This window comes from Panthera uncia, chromosome C2 (genome assembly GCF_023721935.1).
Source record: "Panthera uncia isolate 11264 chromosome C2, Puncia_PCG_1.0, whole genome shotgun sequence".
NCBI classification, from domain to species: domain Eukaryota; kingdom Metazoa; phylum Chordata; class Mammalia; order Carnivora; family Felidae; genus Panthera; species Panthera uncia.
In genome coordinates, this window is record NC_064810.1 from 137,129,867 (window position 1) to 137,136,933 (window position 7,067).

Here is a 7,067-nt window from a genome sequence, read left to right on the forward strand (position 1 = left end):
AGCCACGAACCGTGAGATCATGATCTGAGTCAAAGTGGGACGTTTAACTGACTGAGCCACCCTGGTGCCCCTCTGACACATCTGGTTTATTTTATTTTATTTTTCTAATGTGTTTTGCTTTTGAGAGAGAAAGAGAGTGTGGGAGAGGAGTGGAGGCTCAGAGAGAGAGAGGGAGATAGAGGACCCAGAGCAGGCTCTGTGCTGACAGCAGAGAGCCTGATGCGGGGCTTGAACCCACGGACTGGGAGATCCTGACCTGAGCCAAAGTCGGACGCTTAACTGACTTTGCCACCTGGGTACCCCTCACGCATGGGTTTTTAAATCCCGAGCGATTAACTCAGTTCCTCAGTAGCGGCTTGTTGAGCACCAATACCGGCTAAGGGCTGGGGCTGCCGGTTCTTGTCCTCAAAGCACGTGAATCTAGTTAAGAAACATACCCCTACAACTATAAGGTCAAGGTAGCGCTATTATGTCCATAAAGGCCTAAATATATTGAGACATTTTATTAACCACTGACAAAACGATTCCTCTTAGAGGTTGTTGGCACTTTGGTCATGTCGACTCCTCCCCCACTTCACCCATGTTCCCAGGTCTGTAGCGGACCACGCCCACAGATGTCTCATGTGCATCAAATTTTACTTTGGGTGGGGGTTGGGATTCAAAGACGTGGCGAAACCCGTGGAGTGCCAGCATGTGCTATGAGGAAGGACCCCCGAGAAAGAGGTGATGGCGAGGACGTGCCCACGTCCCCACCCCTGCCCGAGACGGTTTCAGAACAGAGATCTCATGGGAGGCTCTGGAATTTCCTGGGGCCATGGGACAAGGACGGAGTGACTGTGCTAAGCCAGTGGTTCTCAAACTTTGCTGTGCTTGTGTAGTACGGTCACTTGGGCAGTTTATCAAACTCTCCCTTGTCAAGCTGGCATCTCAGATTATTTCATCACAATCTCTAGGGGCGGGACCCAGAGGTCAACATGTTCTAAAACTCCCCTCAAGAGATTCTAGGGCAGCTGAAGTTGGGGACCAGTGATCTTAAGTGCTTCTGAAACTTTCGTGTCTAATACAAGTCATGTGGGAATCTCCTTAAAATGCAGATTCTGAATCAGCAGATCTGGGTGGGGCTAAGATACAGCATTTCTAACCTGCTGCCAGATGAGGTCTATGTTCTTGTCTACAAAACAGCAAGGTCTAGATTTCAAGGTGCTGGAAGACACTGCTTTGTTGCTGGGCTAGGTGAAGTTCTCTGAAGTTCAGAGGCTGGACAGTTGACTGCCTGCTGGGAGGACACGAGCAGGCAGGCCCCGGGGAGAAGAAACGGTAAAGCAGGAACGGGAAGGACAGGTGAGATTTTAAAAGCTGAGAAGGGAAGAAACAGATTTCAACAGGAAAACAACCCTGTCTTGTCCCCAACAAAAGGCCTATGTTTGGGGAAAGGAGCTCCCTGTGCAGGGTAGAAACTAACAAGACAGCCAGAAGGAAGCACTGAGCTAAGACAGTAGGGGTGGGACTCTGGCTTGAGAGGCCCTGGAAAGCTCAAGTTTTTGACTTGGACCACAGCTTTCTGAAAACAACTAGTGACTTATCCGTGCAACTAAAATAGCTAAGGATAGGAATACACCCAGGCAGTCAAGCCCAGAGGGCCTTGCAAACAGCGGACATTTGGGTGTGAAAACAGATTAAGTCGAGCCAGATGGGTTTTGAAAAACACTGAGGTTCTGACTTGAGCTACTGCTCCTAGAGTAGGGTTGAGGAGAAATGGCGACAAACCCAAAGCAGCAAAAATACTAACACTTGCTCTTCTTGGAAAGAAAAATGTAACTTCTCCTGTCTTATCTCCCCTGTTTCGCTATCACCATGTACCAGATCCAAAATCCTCAGCTCACGTGTCTGAGCAATTTGGCAGGCCCCTGAATTAGAGCCCGAGATCTCGTGATTTTCCCCATGTCCCCTGAATATCAGTGCCCCTGCCTTCGAACCTTTGAGCGTTTTTAGGATTAGAGCACCCCATCTTGTTCCAATCCTATCTGCCACCAGCCCTCCACGCTGGCTGTTCTTTGTCATCCAAACAGATCCTGAGCACATAGACCACATCTCCGTCCCTCCTCATGGCCCCCCTGAGGTTGTAAGGCAGGTGCTGGCTCTTTGTAAACCTGCTTTGGCTAACGCTGACATGCACAGCTTCCTTCCACTCTCTGCCCTGCTCGTTCATGCTGGATGCGTGTACAACATAAACTCTTAGTCTTTGACTTCGTGGTTTCTTTGGCTGGCTGTTACCTGTATCCCCTTCCCAAGTTTGGGGAATTTGTCACTGTATGTGTCTGGAAGTCCCAAGAGTCCACCTCCCTTTACAGCCAAAAAGGATGAATTCTAAGCTGCCTTCTTGACCCCACTGTGCATTTGCGGACACGTAGCTTGGCTTAGCAAATCAGATGCCCCTACCCAAGGTCTCCGATTTCAAGGTAGAAGAGAAAGAGGAATTTCTTCTTTCAAAAAATTCCTTTAAGTTGATTAGAGCCGGTTTCCCTTCCTTCTCAGGTCGGGATGTGGCAGGTTTGTGCCAGGAAGGCAGGCAGGCATGGGTGCAGTCCCCAAGTCTGTGTTGTTGTCAAGTTGCCACTGCTCTGTGCCTCCTCTGAGAGCCCACACCAGGGCCACTGGCCATCCTGGTTTTCCTGGGATGGAGGGGGTTTCCTGGCATGTGGGACTGGGGGAGCTAAAACCGGGACGGGCAAAGCTGAATGGTTGGTCAACGCGGTCTGAGCCCTGGGAACCTAAAAGAGTTTGCTGTTGCACTTGCCTGTAACTGAGGATACATCAATATGTCCTGGAGGAAAGAAGGATCCCAAAAACACACTCCCCAGAGAGAGCTTTCTCAAATCCAGGGCTCTCTGCAGGAAGTGCTCAGCGATTTTCTAGAGTGGCTCAAAATATTTGATGGGAGCAGAGGTGGATTTGCCAAGAAGCTACTGAAGCTTGGGCTTCAGAGCCCCTCACTGGCCCTAGGAGGCCCTGGGAGGGACGCAGGGGGCATTCACAGCATATGTTTTGCTGTGTTTCTGTTTTTTCGTAAAAGTAAGATTTATTTTTAGTGTCGGAGGTTAAGGTGCCTATCTCTTTCCTTTCTGACTTGCCCTCCTGTCAAGAGCGGGGTGTGGAGGGAGGGTCCACGGTTGTTGTTGGAAATTCTGCCAAGAGGAAGAAAAGCTGAGACACATTTAATTTGGGTGTAGTGGGATGTGTTTATGTAGTCACTGTCACTTCTTGTGTAGTTGAGCTGTTGCTGGCAGAGCTGGTGTGGAAAATGCTTATCACTCATATGGAGGGTTTTATCTGATGCCTTGCCCAAGGTGCTTCTTGAACGCCCAGGGAAGAAGTGTTGAGTTATCCATACCTTCCAAGCCTGGAAGTGGGTATGGGGAGGGATTAATAGAAAACCCTGAAAAAGAGAGCTGCCTTGAGACACAAGCATGGGTCTCTTGTGAAGGAAGAACCAGATGAGCAATAAATGAATTCTGTCTATACAGAGAGGGGCTTTGGGGAGCAGGTGCATTCCTCTCTTGGATGCTTTGTTTTGGACTCAATTGGTTGAACTTGAAACTGCCTCTTAGTTGGGCGATAGAACAAGTCTGGGAGACTGAGAGTATAACAGGAGCTACATGTGAGATGAAAGTTTGAAGAATGTACATGGTAGGATGCAACATCTATGATGTCAGAGGTTCTGCTCACAGAGAAGGCATGCTGCAGTCACGGCAGGTGCCCTCCCCCAAATGAGCTCATGCTTCTAGCACAATGCCCGGTTTACCCCGGCACTGCTGATAAAAAACAGCACCTTCCATAGTTCTGGGTTTTGCCACCTGGGAACTCCTCAAGGGCAAGGTCTCATTGATGAGGATTCTATCAGCCACACCTGGCAGGGTGCCTGGATCCCAAAGTAGGCTCTCAAGAAGTGTTTGCTGAATTCAGTTAAAATAACCATGCAACATCTATGACCACAACAGCACCCAGTGCCCTGCTAATGAACAAAGGTTAAGAACATTCAGGTGCTCTTAGAGTGAAAGGATTCCGTAGAAAACCAGCTGAGGGTGTTCTGGCACCACAGGTCCTTTCCCCTCCCAATGCCAGGGAATGTGGACAGACAACTGTATGTGCCCAAGGCTGGGGTCTCTGTGGCCAGGATGGAAGCAAGGGTAGCAGGACTTGCCGCACCCTGGGTAGAAGCCAAAAGAAGGGAGAAAGGTGTTGCGGGAAGTTAGAAGCAAAAGAGGAAAAAGAAAACCATTGCACTGAAATGAAATGCACGTATATTACTGCAATTACACATTTGAGTAAGATGGTACATAAAGATGTAAACACGAAACAATTTTTAAAAATTTCTAATGTTTACTCTTTTTTTTTTTTTTTTGAGAGAAAGAGACTGAGCACGAGTGGGGGAGGGGGAAGGAGAGGGAGGCACAGAATCCAAAGCAGGCTCCAGGCTCTGAGCTGTCTGTCAGCCCAGAGCCCGACGCGGGCATCAGAGTCCCAAACCTCGAGATCCTGACCTGAGGGGAAGTCAGATGCTTACCCAACTGAGCCACCCGGGAGCCCCACTGCATACCAATTTAAAAAAGCTCTTAAATCAGGGCACCTGGATGGCTCAGCTGGCAAAGTGTTGGAATCTTGGTTTTGGCTCAGGGGATGATCTCACCGTTCATGGGTTCGAGCCCCTCATTGGGCTCTGTACTGTTGGAGCCTGCTTGGGTTTCTCTGTTTCCCGCTCTGCCCCTTGCCTGTGTTCTCATTTTCTCTCTCTCTCTCTCTCTCTCTCTCTCTCTCTCTCTCAAAATAAACTGAAAAAAAATTTTTTTTTAAAAAAAGCTCTTACAGCTGCGATGCTTAGGTGGGTAGGTGGTGACAGCCTGGTCCCATGAACACCTCTGGGTGCACTGCCCGGTTTGAATTAATGTGTAAAACCAATTGGGCTACAGCTGAGGACAGACGCTGTTGTGCTCCGCTCTTCCAGGTGAAACACTGAGCAGTGAGGGGCCAGAGAAGGGCTCTAGAGCCGGGCATACCTTACTTTGAGCCAGAAGAGGTGTCCAATAATGATCATGTCAACCTGTAAACGGAGAATGCAGTTTCCTGGGACTGGGGACACTTTGCCCAGTGAGCATGAAGGCACCACGAAGGAAGTGAGAAGTTCTGAAGGGCCACGGAGGAAACGTGTGGGATAATTATGTGTGTGAGGAAACCCCCTGAGGAAGGCCATGAGATGGGGTGTACCATGGACAGTTGAGGACCACCCCTTGTTTAAGTCAACATGGTAACTTTCTTGGCTTCCCTGGAGTTTGTGTGTGTGTGTGTGTGTGTGTGTGTGTGTGTGTGTGTGTGTGTGTTTTCCCCTCCATTTCCCCCCTTTCACCCTAACTTCAGAAATGATTTCAAATTTTCAGAGATGTTGCAAGAATAGTACCCAGGTTCACCAGTTATTAGGGTTTTGCCACATTTGCATTACTGACCTAAGTACATATGTTTTCTTTCTACATTATGTGAGAGCAAGTTGCAGGCCTCCTGTCTGCTTTACCCTTATGTATTTCCACATATTCATCCAGAGATAAAAAATTGTTTTACATAACTATGTTATATGGATCAAAATTAGGAAATTTAATATGGACGCATGTTACCAAATACATACCTTGTATTCAAATTTTGACGATTGTCCCAATCTGTCCTATATATTTAGCACTGTCCGATGGAACTTTCTGCCATGATGGAAAAGGCTGTTGGGTGCTTAAAATGGGCTTAGTGTGATTGAGGAAGTCAAATTTTAATTATATTAATAATTATATACAATTTAAATTAGTTTTAATTTAAATAGCCACACGTCCCAGTGGCTAGTGGTTAACATGCAGGTTCCATCGTCCTGGCTTTTAAATGTATAATTCTGAAACCTGAGCACTATCAAGAGAGTTCCCCTTTCTCGGAGGTCACAGACTGGGGGTCCACCAGCTGAGTAAGGCCGTCAGATGTGTTTTGTTTAGCCAGCACAGTGCTTTCTTAAAAAAGAAGTTGAATGAGTTGCCTACATTTAAAAGCTCTGCAGTTGCAAAAAAAAAAAAAAGTTTCTGTAATTGCATACGACATTTGGAATGCCTGGCTTTGCATGAAAAATCAGAAGGCCTAGCAACACGGCACCTCCTTCCTACAGGCCTGCTCCTTTCCGTGGGCCTGTGGGCCTCAAGGTGCTTCCCAGGCCCACCCCAGCAGGGTATCTAGATCCACCTCCCTGGGGTGTGATCCACAGGTGCCTTCGCTGGGACCTCATTGCTCTCCCCAGGGTCCCACCTCAGGGATGAAGGCGGGGGCAGGCTCTGCCAGCCAGACAGAAAACGCTTCTCCGTGGGTGGTACCATTTTCCCCCAGATCTGTTGCATGATAGGGACAAGGTCAGATTCCAAAATTCTTTTCTCTGAGGAGTTTCTTCTCCCTTGGGTGAAATTCCAAGGATTCCCTACTGCATGGGTTTGCCCATTGGAAATGGATGAGAAGTCATGGCTTGACACCTTGAACAGATGAGAGTAGAACTTCTTTTCTGAACCACTGTGAGGTGTCTGAATTCCACCCCCACAGACTCTGCTCAGAGCCTCAGCTACTCCAGGTGTTTGCCTGGTGGGCCTGCAAGTTTCCCCTCTGAAACACAAGTCCATGCTCTGGAGAGGTGTGTGTGTGTGTGTGTGTGTCATTGTAATGAACTTTTAATTTTTTTAAATGTTTAATTTTGAGAGAGCGTGAGCAGGGGAAGGGCAGAGAGACAGACGGGGACAGAGGATCCAAAGCAGGCTCCTCGCTGACAGCAGTTGGGTCGATATGGGGCTTGAACTCATGAGCAGTGAGATTACAACCTGAGCTGAAGTCGGAAGCTTAACCGACCGAGATGCCCAGGCGCCCCTGAACTTTTAATTTTAAATCATCTAGAACTATTGTGACAGTAGTACAGAGAATTTCCACATACCTGGCACCAACATCCCCCTCAACGTTTTACCTCAGCAGGGTGCAGTGATTACAATTAATATTGATACGTTATTATC

General features: G+C 48.0%; 1 long non-coding RNA gene across 1 annotated transcript; it reads left to right on the forward strand.

The window, feature by feature from the left end:
* Positions 1–471: 471 nt before the first annotated feature.
* LOC125921357 (uncharacterized) lies at positions 472–5,325 on the forward strand. The gene is made up of 2 exons (XR_007457391.1): positions 472–1,341; positions 5,003–5,325. It is a non-coding gene; the product is annotated as an uncharacterized LOC125921357 (long non-coding RNA).
* Positions 5,326–7,067: the final 1,742 nt, after the last annotated feature.